Source organism: Ovis aries, chromosome 8, assembly GCF_016772045.2.
Source record: "Ovis aries strain OAR_USU_Benz2616 breed Rambouillet chromosome 8, ARS-UI_Ramb_v3.0, whole genome shotgun sequence".
In the NCBI taxonomy this organism is placed as follows: domain Eukaryota; kingdom Metazoa; phylum Chordata; class Mammalia; order Artiodactyla; family Bovidae; genus Ovis; species Ovis aries.
In genome coordinates this window covers 56,918,814-56,934,598 of record NC_056061.1, presented here as the reverse complement: position 1 = coordinate 56,934,598, position 15,785 = coordinate 56,918,814, and the positions used below count along the sequence as shown (strand labels likewise).

At 40.3% G+C, this 15,785-nt stretch overlaps 1 long non-coding RNA gene across 1 annotated transcript in view; it reads left to right on the top strand.

Annotated features, from left to right (window-relative positions):
- Positions 1-15,785, top strand: part of LOC105610729 (uncharacterized) — an 89,314-nt gene that overhangs the window by 59,407 nt on the left and 14,122 nt on the right. Inside the window, exons 2-3 of the long non-coding RNA XR_001435036.4 lie at positions 5,195-5,304; positions 7,904-8,021. This is a non-coding gene — a long non-coding RNA (uncharacterized LOC105610729). The remainder of the gene's footprint in view (positions 1-5,194; positions 5,305-7,903; positions 8,022-15,785) is intronic.

The window sequence follows — 15,785 nt, the reverse complement described above, 5'->3', positions numbered from 1 at the left end:
AGCTGTCAAAAGAGCATAGTTTTGGAGAAAAGTAGTTGGAAACTTCTTTTAGAAGATATATTCATATTATTGTTGTTGCCAGAACATACTCATTCTGTTTCTGACTGACCAGTTCTGTCTGTACTGATTGCCCATCATGTTAGTACCTGATGGCATCAGTAAAAAACCCTGTCATTCACAGTCAGTTCTTGCAGATTTACTAGCAAAGTGAGCTTTTTTTAATCCAAAACTTACTACAGGGAATATTCAACCTTGACAATTAAAAAGTATTTTTCCATCCCAATATCCTTGTCCTTAAGGTTAGATTTAGGTCATGCTTTTGGGGGGAAATAAAAGATATTATGGTCTTCCCAAAGTATCATATCTAGAGGCATGTGATGTTTATTTCCCCTTCGTGGCAATGTTGAGGACTTGGACAATGTGTTGCCTTTCTCCACTTCCAAAGTTACTATTTCTGGCGAATTTTTTTAGATAATGTAAATATCATTTTTGTCATCAAATTGTCTCTCCACTACACTAAATGCTACCATAGATTATTTAAATTACTCTTATCTATGTTTCTTCAGTTAAGTTCAGTTCAGTTATGTTGCTCAGTCGTGTCCAACTCTGCGACCCCATGAATTGCAGCACGCCAGGCCTCCCTGTCCATCACCAACTCCCGGAGTTCATTCAAACTCACACCCATCGATTTGCCATCCAGCCATCTCATCCTCTGTCGTCCCCTTATCCTCTTTCCCCCAATCCTTCTCAGCATCAGAGTCTTTTCCAATGAGTCAACTCTTCACATGAGGTGGCCAAAATATTGGAGTTTCAGCTTTAGCATCATTCCTTCCAAAGAACATCCAGGACTGATCTCCTTTAGAATGGACTGGTTGAATCTCCTTGCAGTCCAAAGGACTCTCAAGAGTCTTCTCCAACACCACAGTTCAAAAGCATCAATTCTTTGGTGCTCAGCTTTCTTCACAGTCCAACTCTCACATCCATACATGACCACTGGAGAAACCATAGCCTTGACTAGACAGACCTTTGTTAGCAAAGTTTGAATATGCTATCTAGGTTGGTCATAACTTTCCTTCCAAGGAGTAAGTGTCTCTTAATTTCTTACCTGAATCCATTTATAATATGATGTTCTAAAGGATTATATATATATATACACACACACACACACACACACACACACACACATATATATATATATATACATATATATATATATATATATAGGCTGCATCAGTTAGCTACAGCACACAGCCTCTCTTAGCTGAGGTGCATGGACTCAATAGTTGCATCACATGGACTTAGTTGTCCCACGGTCTGTGGGTCTTAGTTCCCTGACCAAGGATCGAACCTGTATCCTCTGCATTGCAAGGCAGTTTCTTGACCGTGGGACCACCAGGGAAGTCCTTAAAGGATGATTTTTGCTATTATTTACTCTTATTCTACTATAAGAGCCCTCCCCCACACACCTTCTTTCTCTCCTTCCTGCTTTCCTTCCTTCCTTCTTAGAATCTTTGTACATGAAAACTTATTTTACTGATTTTTTGAAAAATAATTTAGGCACACGAGATCAGCAATCCACATTTCTCAAACTTGGTTTTTCAGGGGGAAAAAACCCCTTCCCTCTACAAATATTATTAACTGAAAATCTCAGATTCTAGGAAATAAAAGACAGCAGAGACCCTGGGGTCTCTCAAATGGCCATACCTAGTTTGCCTTAGTGTTGAAATGCTATTTATTCATATGAATGAATTATCATTGTAGAGCTTCTGCTATTCTCTGCCCATTTTCATTTCTTGTTGTCATTAATTTCTAGCCTCCTAAAATTAGTTAATAAATCAAAAATAGCTAGAGGCCTTCCTACCAGGAACCCTTTTGTTTTTTAAATGGTAGCAAAACACTGACACCACAGTCACTTAGCTGCAACAGCATAAGGAGGAAACACATGCACGGGCCCATGTCACACTCCCCTTGAATGGTTCCCTACCGTGACACAGCCCAGCCTACCAGAGTTGAGGACTATGAAAGTCATTTCACATTTCATTCCAATCTTCTCTATTACTCCCTTCAGATTCTTGAAACCAGGAAGCCTGCCACAACTGATTCCATTCTGAACATTTTTTTTCCAAGCATGTACACTTGTATGTAGAGGGCGTTTGAAAATTGAAATTATCACCCTAAATCACAGTAATCGCTTTCCCTCTTGGGCCCCCTTAACTGTGGTAGGTTATTTTCAAGAGCTGCACAAAGCAATGAGAATGCGGTATTTGGAGTGGAAAGAGGGTATTAATGTGGAGGTGGTATGAACTGATAAAAGGTAGGGCAACCCTCAACTATATCAGAGGCAGATCAAGCAAATCTCTCTCCAGACCCATATTATAGGACAGCTAAATGGGATCAAAACAGCTGAATGTAGGGGATGGCGACTTTGCAATATTAACACACACCAAACATTGTGCATTCTTCAGGGCATTTCACTGGACCCAAACAAGCTTCTATTCCTGAGGGTATTTACTGAAAAATGCTCATGATAGTTTGTATGTCAGTGAGCTCGCTTTGAATTCTTAGAGTCCTAATTCTCTATTACCTTATTTAGGTAGAAAAACCAGTTGGAAAGCAATACAGTATATGCCTCTTTATCTGGAATCAAAACACCCAGGAAAGCAAAATGAGTTGAGTGGCAAAAACAATGATAGCTGATTGTTTACAACGATGCCCGATGGCACTAGTGAGAATGTAAAATGCTTTCTGATCCTTGAAAAATTACGAGCAGTATAATTTTAGTGTGAAGAGCTGACTTCGAATATTCAAATTCTTTGAAATTAGACATTCATTTGCTCAGTCAACAAATATTTTTTCAGCATCTACCAATTCTTGTTTCAATGCGGAGCAATGGACAGAATCAGCCAAAAAGCAGGATCCAGATTAAGATCCCTATAGGAGTTAACCAGACAGAGTAGTGCTACTGCTGCTGTCTCTTCAGTCGTGTCTGACTCTGTGTGACCCTGTGGACCATAACCCACCAGGCTCCTCTGTCCATGCGATTCTCCCGGCAAGAATACTGGAGTGGGTTCTCATGCCCTCCTCTAGGGGATCTTCCCCACCCAGGGATTGAACCTGCATCTTCCTCATTGCAGATGAATTCTTCACAGCTGAGCCATGGGGAAGCCTAACCAGATAGAGTAAGATAAGACAAACAAAAAGAACCTGGTCCCCAAACCTGACGGAACAAAGAAGGTTGCAGACCTGCTAGCATTTTTTCTTAACAAACTACTCTAAAAAGTGTCTTCTCTCTATTGCTTATCTTGTCCCATGCATTTTGAATGACTTCCAAGCCATCTACACCAGAGAAAATCCAAACCTTTGTTAAAATGCACTTCACTTAAAGAATGTACTCATTCTGTATTTGTTGAATTGAGTATAGAAGAACATAAAATATTCTTCATAGCATATCTGTTAGAAAATTTCAAAAAAATCATTAATGTAAGACCAGGACATTTCACCTTTGAGTTCAAGAGATGGGATCTGTGGCTCATTAGCAAATAAAGTACAGAACTATTCTTATACATAATTTCATCAAGTAGAATAATCTTCCAAGGTTGTTTTATCAAATAATATGATCTTTCAAAGTCATGAACAGATTGTGAGACAATGCCATGCAGTATACCTAGAATTTAATCAGATGTTGTTTTAATACCACATGTTTATACAGGAAATACGTGAAAATAATGCACATCAAGTCAAAGACCTTTGGAGTTAAATGGAAAAGACCTTTAATTATGCTAATAGCTTTGTGGCAGGCTTAAAATATGGTCACATATTGGTTGACATTTCTGCCGTAGAAAGGGGGGTGTCTATGTGTGCTTTTCTTGAATATGGATGGGGTTTGTGACTCTTCAACCACTCAAGTCCAGTGGCAAGTACAGTCTTTGGGACTTCTGAGGTTAGATCACAAAAGCTCAGGCAGCTTCCATCTTGCTCACAGGAGCACTTGCTTTTAGTGCCCTTAGGGTCCACGTAAGAAGTCTGACTACCCTGAGGTCACATTGCTAGAGACCCCACATGGATACACTCCAACTGACAGTGCCTGCTAAGCCCAGCCTTCTAGCCATTCTCCCAAAGTTTGAGACATGGCAATGAAACCACTTTGGACTTTTCAGACCATTTTATTAGATTCAGTTTTGTGCATCAGGAATGCTATAGGGTTCAGCTGGATAATCCTTCTCTTCCATGTGATGTTAATGGAGGTCACCTGATAGAAGAATGAACCAGCTGATTCCTGCCCAAATTTCTGACCCATAAAAATTGCGAGATATAATAAAATAGAGTTTTCTTAGTGCCACTAAGTTTTGAAGTAGTTTATCATGTAGAAATAGGTAGCTGGTATAAGATTCCTCAGCCAGAACCCCTTGGAAGAAAAAAAAAGGATTTAAGAGAATAATTTATATACTGCTGAATGGGAGTCTCATACTACATGATTAGATAAAAGAATTAGATAATATACAACCTAATCATAGGAATAAGGCCCACAAGTACCATCAGATCACCCTATTTAGAGGGTCTTGATAAAAAAAAGTGCCATCAATGTCATCCACAACAATCTTATCAGTGTTACTGCTGAAATCTTCCATTCTTACAGAATTTCAACAAGCAGAGAAGAGATCCTTCAAAATTGCTTGCAAAGTCATAATTATTTAACTGACAGTTAAACATTCTTTCAATTCTGTAAAGATTTAGAATTAAATATAGACATATACAAGTAAATAAAACCATAGTATTAATATTTGTCTTAATGAAACTGTGTATTTTTATTATTTTGTACTCATTAGGCTTATAAGACTTTAGACAATTAAAGTAACAGATCAACCTTGTAATTTCAGTTTAAAATGAATAATTGGATAATTAATTTATACTTGTGATTTCAAAATGAAATCTTAATAAATTTACATACAGTTTGTGGACATTTAAGAAAATTCAAGTTTCTCTAATATTGTAGCTTTAATTTTTTTAATTTTTTTACAGTACTCAGGAAGGTTTACTTAAGGGAGCCCAAAATATTTGAAGACATTTCATTAAGTTTCCAAAATCGGACAAACACTATTTAACATTAATGTATTTCCTAATTTAAACTTCTTTATAAAAGAATTTCGTCTTGTGATGGATTTGCTGAGAGCTATTCTTATCCTTTCTCTCCTAGGAATTTCACTAAGCTGTCAAAGAAGTAGACTGGTCACTGCTGAGAGCAAAAAAAGGGTAGTTCCCCCTGAACAAGGGTGAAGAAGAGCCTGTTAATTACCAGGAACAGAGGTGAGCTCAGCAATTTCTGAACAAAGAAAGCTCTGCCTTGAGAACACCCATCCCCTGTGAGTGCTCTGAGCTCTGGGCTCAGGGTGATTTCCCTATCTCTCTGCTGCATCCAGATAAGGAGATGAGCACCTGTAAATGAGAAACACCACAAACAGCACTCTCGGAGACTACCTGAATTGGGAAAGGGACCTGTTAGCGGGTCTACCCTGTTAAGTGACAATAGTAATGTAAATCTTTGTTTCTAGAAGCCTTCTTTTCATTCCACCTCCAGAAACAAAGAACAAAAGAAGTGAAATATATATGAAAGAATTAGAATAAGGAAACAAATGTACTCTTAAAATCATCAAGTCTCACTATTAGACTTAGCTTAAAAGGAAACGGCAACCCACTCCAGTATTCTTGCCTATAGAATCTCATGGACAGAGGAGCCTGGTAGGCTACAGTCAATGGGGTTGCAAGAGTCAGACACGATTTAGTGACTAAACCACCAACACCAACACCCTTCCCATATGGGGGCTTCCCAGATGGCTCAGTGGATAAAGAATCCGCCTGCAATGCAGGAGACTGGGGTTCGATCCTTAGGTGGGGAAGATCCCCTGGAGGAGGACATGGCAACCCACTCCAGTATTCTTGCTTGGACAGAGGAGCCTTGTGGGCTACAGTCCATGGGGTCAAAAAGAGTCAGACACGACTGAGCCACCAAGCACAGCAGCACAGCACACTCTCCATGTGTTTCTAGAAACGTGAACATATACTTTTGTGGGCCACAGCCTGATCTCTGGCATTTGTCTAAGCTATGCCTCTTTCCTTATATCTTTCCTAGGTTATTCAACACATTTTTCGCTGTGCTTCAGCTCTCAGTATTTAGCTCAGGAAACATTGTCCTAATGACACATTTGGATCTGGTCTGTTTTCTTTGGCATAGAAAACCAGAGATACTCACTCTCAGGTTTGCTGGCCATTGCTACTTTCAGATGCAGAGATTCACATTGCCTGGGCAAAGGAGGTAAAAACATTTTCCTCACCCATCATAACAATAGATGACCCTTATCTTATCAGCCTACTTTCTCCGTGTGTATCTTAAATATTAATTTCCTTATAACTCTTTTGACTTTATAAAAACCACTATCAGTGTGGTGGGTCCCCTTCCTGTTCCTGAGAAATCACCCAAACCCCATTGTGAGTCTATAGGAGGATTAGCCTCTTTTTAACCCAGTCACCTTGGCCCTATCTGACTGGCTCAAGGATAGTGGCCAATGTCCAGTTGGGCCATTAGAGTCATTTTCTAGTTTTCTAACTGTACGTGAGAAAAAATAATAATAATCCCTGTTACGGATTGACTTCTACTAAGAGTATATTCTTTAATTTCCTCAAATTTGTGAATTTTCCAGTTTTCCTTCTGTTACTGACTTCTAGTTTTATTCCATTGTGATCAGAGAAGATACTTTGGATGATTTAAAACTTTAAAAATTTACTGAGACTTGTACTATAACATATGGTATATCCTGGAAACTGTTCCAAATGTACTTGAGAAAAACATGTATTCTGCTTTTGGGGGGATGTTTTATATTTGCCTCCCAGGTCTACCTTGTTTATGCTGTTGTTGTTTAGTCGCTGAGTCACATTCAACTCTTTTGTGACCCCATGGACTGTAGCCCTCCAGGCTCCTCTGTCCATGGGATTTCCCAGACAAGAATACTGAAGGGGGTTTCCATTTCCTTCTGCAGGGGATCTTTCCAACCTAGGTATCAAACCCATGTCTCCTGCACTGGCAGGTGGATTATTTACCACTGAGCCACCAGGGAAACCTCCTAGTTTATTTACAGTGCTGTCCAAATCCTTAATTTCTTTATTGTCTTGTGTTTAGTTGTTTAGTCCATTATAGAAAGTAGGGCATGGAAAACACTCAACTATTACTGTAGAACTATTTCTCCCTTTAATTCTGTCAATTTTTGTTTCATACACTGTGGGTCTCTGTTGTCAGGTGTGTATATGTTTATAATGGTTATGTCTTCTTCCTCATGAAATCTATCAATACTCATTCAGAAACTTAAAGAAAAATGATAACTTTTTCTTCAAGATGCCCAGGAAATTTAATAATAGATTGGGTAGCTCTATTTTTGCAGCTTAACATTTAACATAATATTTGAGATACATATATATTAGTTGTCATAATTCAAGGTCTAGAAACTTTTGTATAGATAATTAATTCACATAAGGAGTTTTTTAAACAGTAAAAGAAAAAGATTAAGACAATGAAATGGATTTCTAATCAAATTTGAAATGGAAAGCAATTATAGAAATGCCTGCAGAATTTCTTCCTTTGTGAAAATGCTATCTTATGCAATTTATACATATGCAGAAGCTTTTATATATATACAAAAGATTTTTTGTAAGGCACCACTCACAGTAGATGAGATTTATGTCTGTAAATGCCTGTCATGATGTTCTTAGTAATTTTGTAATCCAAAAAGCGAATCTTCTATAAAGTATTTTTAAATGCATCTTCTAGCTCTCCATCATAAAAAAGTAATTTGCTCTAGTTCTAGGCAATGAAAAGAAAAAAGTTCTTCTCTGTTCCTTTGCTGCTTTTTTATAGTGTCCTCCTATGAATTGATCCCAGAGCCTGGATGTGAGGGCTGCTGTTTCTTCAAAAATTTAAAGAATTGGAAAATTAGTTCCCTATGCTTTTGATCCCTGTCAGAAAATTTCAACAGGTGAGTTAAGAAGCCTGAATGAATCAGAGAATGTTAACTTATGGACTGTATTCTGGTGCTCCAAATAGGTGGAATAATCCCCAGACTCACAAAGGTCATAGATGATCCCTAAAGATATACTGGTGCGAGCTACTTTTCCTTAAAATCTGCTCAGTCCATAATTCTTCCATTTGGAAATGCACTGTCCTCTCCCTGGAACACAAGGGGAAAAGAGAGTGCCGACATAGTAGCCTAATTCTTCCTTTGTCTGTCACCACTTCTCTCAACACACACACACACACACACACACACACACACACACACACACACACACACACACAATCACACACATCATTTTTAGTTAGCCCTTATGGGAGACAGAAATTGCTCCAGAAATGAGCTGGGGCAGGGCCAAGGCTTCCATCACCAGATCTGAGGCTGAGTAGGGACTAAGAGTGGGCTTCTCTGCAAAGGAACAAATGAGTCAATCTGAAGAGGGGATAGGTGGCCTGAATCTTCCAGGGCCCTCCTGAGCTACAGCTGACCCACACTGCCAAAAAGCAGCTGGACAAAGAGATTGAGATCAGACAGAGCACCAGCTGAGATGGTCTGATGGAGAAAAAAAGAGGCGGGGACTGGCCAAGCCTGTGTGGGCAACATGGACATTTACGTAACACTTTACAGTTGATGAGTGTTTTTCATCTTCACTGTGCCTTTTTTTTTAAGCCACTGAATTACATAAGCAGCGGATAATATTATTATTCCCAGATAATAGAAGTATCCCTGTTTACTTTCGTGAATGCAGAAATTGAGGCTTGCCCAATATCACAATTTTAGTATGGGCAGAGCTATAACTCAAATCTATATTAGTTCATGACTCTTTAACTTGTGTTGTTTGGACCTTTCCCCAGTAGACCTACTAGGTCAGCTGTGGATCAAAACACAATGCAGTAATTCAAATCTTCCAATATGAAGTTTGCTATGGAGGTGGATGGTAAGCGGCCAGGTTTGGCTCATAGGCTGTTTTCAAGAACTTGTAATTTATTCTAAAGGCAATGGGAAGAACATATTAAGACTCCAATTCAAGTGAGTATGAGGATGTCTGAGACTCTAGCCTGATGGGAGAGACTCTAGGAGCATCTTCACATGAGAGTGATGGGAGCAAGATGGGAAATACATCTTAAGGGACAAGAGAATCACTGTATTGACATATTCATTATTGATAAAGTTCATCAATAGTATTTCACCAAACTCACTGTGAGGCAATGAACACAAGGTATCAGCATCTTTGGCACTAAGAGTTACAATCTTATTTAGGGGCAAGCATTGTTCCATATCCTTGTCCTACATTTAATGCCAGCAAACTTCAGAAGGCATTTGTTCCTCTTTCACAGTTGGAGAAACAGGCTTGAGATACTGACTTTCCTAAGAACACACAGCACCAAGTTCCACATTGGTAAAGCCAAAACTATCCTAGATACCTCTCTAATGATAGAATTATATTGATAGAAGTATATTATCAGTCTACAAATTCAGGTGTACGAGAAATTCTTAAAGATTTCTTTAACTCGGTTCAATTTCTATTTTAAGCCTCGTCTTGAAACTTCTATAACTATTAACCTGGGCCATACAAGATTTCACCCCTCTCATTGTACCCTGAGTTAACGACAATGTTTAGGGGCTGATGTGGCATCAAGGCATTGGGTGTGCCTTCAGCCTTAGCAATCTGCCCCACAGTAAGTAATATCAACACAGTCATTATTCCATTCAATGTGGCTCCTGGACTGTGGGCCAAAACTTGTCAAGTAAAACAGATTGGTTTCTTTTGTGCTCATAGAGAAGGGGACGACAGAGGATGAGATGGTTGTATGGCATCCCCAACTCGGTGGACATGAGTTTGAGTAAGCTCCAGGAGTTGGTGATGGACAAGGAAGCCTGGCATGCTGCAGTCCATGGGGTCGCAAAGAGTCAGACACGACAGAGCATTTGAACTTAACTGGACTGAGAATTAGATTGCCTTTGGACAGGACACGTCCTCTAGAGTACGAGCCTCACTAGTCTCCCACTCAGCTTCCCAGGTGGCACTAGTGGTAAAGAAACTGCCTGCCAATGAAGGAGACATAGGAGACACAGGTTCTATCCCTGGGTCAGTAAGATTCTCTGGAGGAGGACATAGGAACCCACTCCAGTATTCTTCCCTGGAGAATCCCATGGACAGAGGAGCCTGGTGGGCTGCAGTCCATAGGGGTCACAAAGAGTTGGATGCTCTGAAACGACTTAGCATGCCCACACAGTCTTCCATTCACATCACTTCCAATCCTCACATGTATGTTACCCATCAGGAACCTGAACACATTGAGTTTATGAGCCTGGTTAGAGAACCCACAACACCTTGGTCTCCTTGGTCTTGCTTGCCTTAGTCCCTTCTGCTTGTGAGACTCAAGACCTTCTCTGCTAGTAAAACCAGAACGTTGGGCATGAACTCACCCATCTCTTTCTTCACAGCCCTGGGCTCTGGGGAATATATCTCATCTGGTGGAACATTTACTCACCATGCTTATTAAGGTCACTTTCTCTGGGCCCACAGATTTTATCCTCCCTCGAGGGCTTAGGATTTGGAAAATAAAAGCCAGGATTTCCAAGTTTATCCAGCCCCTTCCTCTCTGGAGGTGGCCGGGACAGCGGCTGGGAGTAGGGGTTGGGGAGCGGGGGCGGGGGGTGGGGGTGGTGGGTGGTGGTGGTGGGTGGTGGTGGAGACTTGTAAGCTTGGTGGCTCAGAGGTTAAAGCGTCTGCCTCCAGTGCGGGAGACTCGGGTTTGATCCCAGGGTTGGAAAGATTCCCTGGAGAAGGAAATGGTAACCCACTCCAGTATTCTTGCCTGGAGAATCCCAAGGACAGAGGAGCCTGGCAGGCTACAGTCCACAGGGTCACAAAGAGTCGGATACAACTGAGCGACTTCACTTCACTTCAACAAAGAAAATACAGGGAAGGAAAAATACAATAGTCCAGGGTAAAATAATACCAAAATAGTACATTGTCACTTGGGGTTCTTTGGAAGAGAAATGTCACTTAACTGTAAGGAACAAAGTATAGAATAAAGGTCTTAGGATGATTTGGATGAGGGTTCCATTAATTTTTCTTCTGGCACCAACCCAGTAACCACACAGAGGGCAAAATTTGCAAAATACAGCACAGTGCCTTTAGTATTCAAGATTAGAAGCTGAAGAAGCTGGGCTCTCACAGAAGAGCAGCTTTACAAACCTCTTCCGGCACAAATTCACAAGCATTGTCAGAGCACGGCAAAGCGCTCTTGGGTGGCATGAGTTCACAGGGCACTGACACCATTTCATTCATTGTCCCATTTCTAGTATGTGCTGTATCAGGGCTCTCATAAATGGAGTCAGCTTCCTTTTAAATTACAGGTCAATTTTCTGCATCCTCTTTGCTTTTCTATTTTTCCCAAGGTGGCAGCTGGGAAAAAAAGGTATTAAAAAGTGATGAAGGACCAAATACAGGAGTAATGTAGTCTGGCATCTGTAGGTTTTTGTCTACTTTTACCTAAGTATAGCTCTTCAAGGAGTCTCATGTGTCTATTATCAAGTCCTTTATATGAGATGTTTTCCCTAAAACAAAACAAAAAAGTGATCATTTTTATTTCTTCTGCAATCTGGCACTCTAAAAGCCCAGATCAACTTTCAGCTCAAGACATTGCTCTCTGTACCAAATCATATATGAAAATATATCCCAGGCCTATTGCCTAGGTTCAGAAGCATAGAATGTAGAGATTTTAAAAACTCCTTGAGCAACTGACGTGGAGGTTGGGGCAGGTAGGGGTACGGCAGGTAAAAGACGAGACAGAGAGACAGTGAGGGTCTGGGTGGACAGGTTGAGTTTAGCATCCTGGAAGTGCAGCTTTAGGGACCTGAGAGGATATGGAAGCACTGAACATTGAGAACTTCCTTAGGCAATAAATGGCAATGACACAGGAGGCAGAAACCACCCCAGCAACGGAAAACCTAGATGTTAGTCATGGGGTTGAGGCCTCTGAGCAATGGAGAAAGAATAATGGGCAACCAGACCTCACAGTGTTGTTGATTTAACCTTGCACAACCATTCTGAGTAAGCATTTTCCCTGTGTGCTGAAATGAGGGAAGTAAATGTCAAAAGGGAGTTAAATGAATTGCCTGGTCATAGATTTAATGAGGTGATTCAGACTAGAGTGCACCCCAAGACCTTTCAAATCCACTCAAAAGCCTGAACGTTTTTCAACTTTACCAAGACTGACAGGGTACAGACCTGAGGACCTCTCAGGCAGGATTCTGTTCTAGTGGTTCTGGAGCTTGTAGAATTTCTCAAAACATGATCTGTGAACTCTGCCCCCAGTAAGAGTCACGCTAGCCACTTGTGAAAAATAGTACTTTATGGGACTGTTCCCCAGACATTCTGATTCAGAAGGTCTGGAGTGAATTTCAAGAATTTTAACTTTCTTGGAGATCCAGATATAGGATATCCAATGCTCCATTATCCTGATCACTGAAACAAATTATGGTTGGGCATAAGACCTAAGCAGAACCAACTGGTGTCTTCTCTTGGTGGACTATAGCCCAAGGGGTTGCAAAGAGTCAGATATGACTGAGCGTGCATGCACACACACACTAAGATTTATATATATAATGTATATGTATATATACACACAAATTTGAGAGTAATATTCTTTCTATTGATACTGCTAAGCTTTGAGGTTGTAAGCTGGGTTGACTGGGGTTCCTCTTGTCTACCATGTAGAAACAGAGTCTCTATAGATATTCACAAATCAGAAATAAGCTTTTGAGTCCCTTGGATGCCACGATATCTAAAGTCTACCTTGGATCTCCTACTTTTTGAGCCCAACCTCCTTTTTTTTCCCTTCTTAAACTAGTTTGAGTTGGGTTTCTGCCACTTATAACGAGGTGGCCTCACTAGAGTGTGTATGAAAGACACCAAAAGGTTTATATGAATGCAATATGAGTCATCAGTATAATGGGACTTCTAAATTCACCAAGGTTATCCTTGGGCTTAAAAGCAAATGGCCTAAGTCACATGTTTTTCTTGTACTTCTTGATCCTCACACTGCCCTTGACTGATACTGTCCACTTCGGTGCCTTCAATTATAATGATTCAGAAACAAATATCTCCATCTACATCGTTGATCTTTGGTTGTGATTCAAAGTCTGCTGAACATTTCCACTTGGCTGTCCCCAGGCACCACAAATTCAATGGGTACAAACACGCATTAATGATATTTTCCCCCCTCAAGATTTGATTACTCTCTTGCTCTTGTCTCTGTGAAAAGCACAGTCATCCTCCCAGGTTGAAAGCCAGAAGCCTAGGCACTCTACTTACACCTCCCTTCTCATCACCATCCCAACGCTTTTACTATTATGTCCAGTTTGTTTTGCCATCTAAACTCTAAATGCACATCTAAATACCCAAATACAGCTCACGAAGCTGTTCATAATTTGGCTGTTGCTTACCTGGATTGTTCCATTTTTTGTCTTCCTTTCCTTTTGAATTTTTTGTGCTAGCCATTTTAAACCTTGAAAGACCATCCCATACTCTTTTGTCTCTGGGTCTTCATATAAATTGACCAAGTTGCCTGCAAGTCTCTTCCCTCATTTTTCTCTTTGCCCAGTGAACTCCTCTTCATTCCGTAAGGCCTAACTAGGATGTCATGTTTGGAAAGACTTGTCTCTAATCCTGAATATGCCTTAAGTTCCACTGTTGTAAGTTCTCACAGTGCCCCAATAATTCCTCTTTGCAGCAATACTCAGTATGTTTGTCTATCTCACTATTCAATTTTTTAAGAGATAGAAAATTTACATAAGTGGAAAGAAGTGTATGTCAAACATGGAAAACTAAATCATTTCTTCTCAAATTAATTTTTAAGCTTAACCCAATATGATCATCCACAGTTGGATTTCTTAATTGATAAAATTATCCTAAACTTCATCTAGTTGTATAACTGGGCAAAAAAGAGCTTACAAATTTCAATAAACAAACAAAAAAATAAATAAAGGAAAAATAAATAACTGAAGATCAGCCTTATCAAGTATCTGAACCTGTTAAACACATAAATGTTTGAACACTGCTTAAATTTACTCAATGACTTTTTATTTCATTAATAAAACTGCTTAGCAAGGGCCTGAGTTGCATTTATTTGGTGGGGCCTAATTTCTGTCCAGGCTCCTATCTACAAGACTGTCTGGGAAGTATAGTGTTAGCTTTCCAGGCTGTGCAGAAAAGGGAGACAAGCTAGAAGGAGGGGAGGATTGGAGGCTGAGTTCTAATAAGCTGTATCCACCCCAAGAATTCTTCTCCCGGTTCTGAGTTCATTCCTGGTCCCAGTCTCAAGTCTATCATTGTAAACTATCTTCTTGGGAGGGAGATCTTCTCCATGCACTTCTTCCATTCCCAAGCGCAAGCTTTTAAGGCCAAGAATTATGTCTATGTTGTTCATTATTATATCCAAAGTGATAATCATTAAATTTGATTTTGATTAAAATGTAAATAAAAGAGGCCTGACTGAGCCTTGAACTATTAGACCCACTGCTTCAGGCAGTGATCCTTTTTGAAGACATCTTAAGGGAAAGAAAAACAAGCTGGGCTGAATTACAAGAAGATGGTATTGATGATGAGAAGCTACTAGTACCTGGTCATACAAGGAGTGGAGAAGGAAATATTTTACCTGGAGACAGACATGCAAGAAAAATGGGAGTCCTGACTTCAATAATTTGAGAGTCTGTTACATGCAAGAAGAAATAGACAGGGTTTTGCTGCTTCAGAGAGTAGGACTAGAACCAACAGAAGGATGTTACAAGGAATCAGAATTCAACTCAGTATCAGAAAGAATTTCTGCCTGTTATATTCACCCAGGAGATGGTGACTGTCTTCCCACAGGAAATGGCCCTACTCAGGGATGTGGTTCCTAAGGATGTGGGCTGAATGATTTCTGAGGCCTCTAGGATCTTCAGAGAAACTAAAAGTGCATGTGTGGGTGTGTGCATGCTAAGGCGCGTGAGTCGTATTGGACTCTTTGTGACCTTATGGATTGTAGCCCTCCAAGCTTCTCTGTCCATGGGATTCTCCAGGCATGAATACTGGAATCAGTTGCCATGCCCTCCTCCAGGGGATCTTCCCACACCTCTTATATCTCTTGCATTGACAGGTGGGTTCTTTACCACTAGCACCACCTGGGAAGCCCAAAATGAAAGTAGACATATCTTTTCCAAAATCTCATTGAAACACCTGATTATGCAAGTTGCTAATGTGCTATTTCTTCAGAACTAAAACAAGTTCTTCATGCCCTTAGACCATGACAAACATTCAAAGGATTCCAAGCTAAGCATGGCTGAACTGTAGGTCTGGAAATACACCAGGCTACTTGTCATCCTTCCACCATCTTACATCCAGTCGGTTTTATCATTCCACATGGCTCTTCACACAGTATCAGCAAGGCAATATCAATTATATGCATTTGCTATTCAACCACATACTCCTTTGGTGGGAGGCCAATATTATTCTCCTCACCTTAAAAGCTAGTAAAGGTACAGACATATGAAGTAATTTTCACAAGGTCACTGAAAATTAGATGAAGGCCCCAGGAGCTGATCCCGGTGCTTAATTTCCTGAGTCACACAGCCCCCACTGCTCCTCAGCAGGAGGTCTGGGCTGAGAGCTCAGGAAAACATGGCAGTGCATTTATTTCTGCTTTTTCACTCATGCTTTTTAATAGTAATTCAATCATT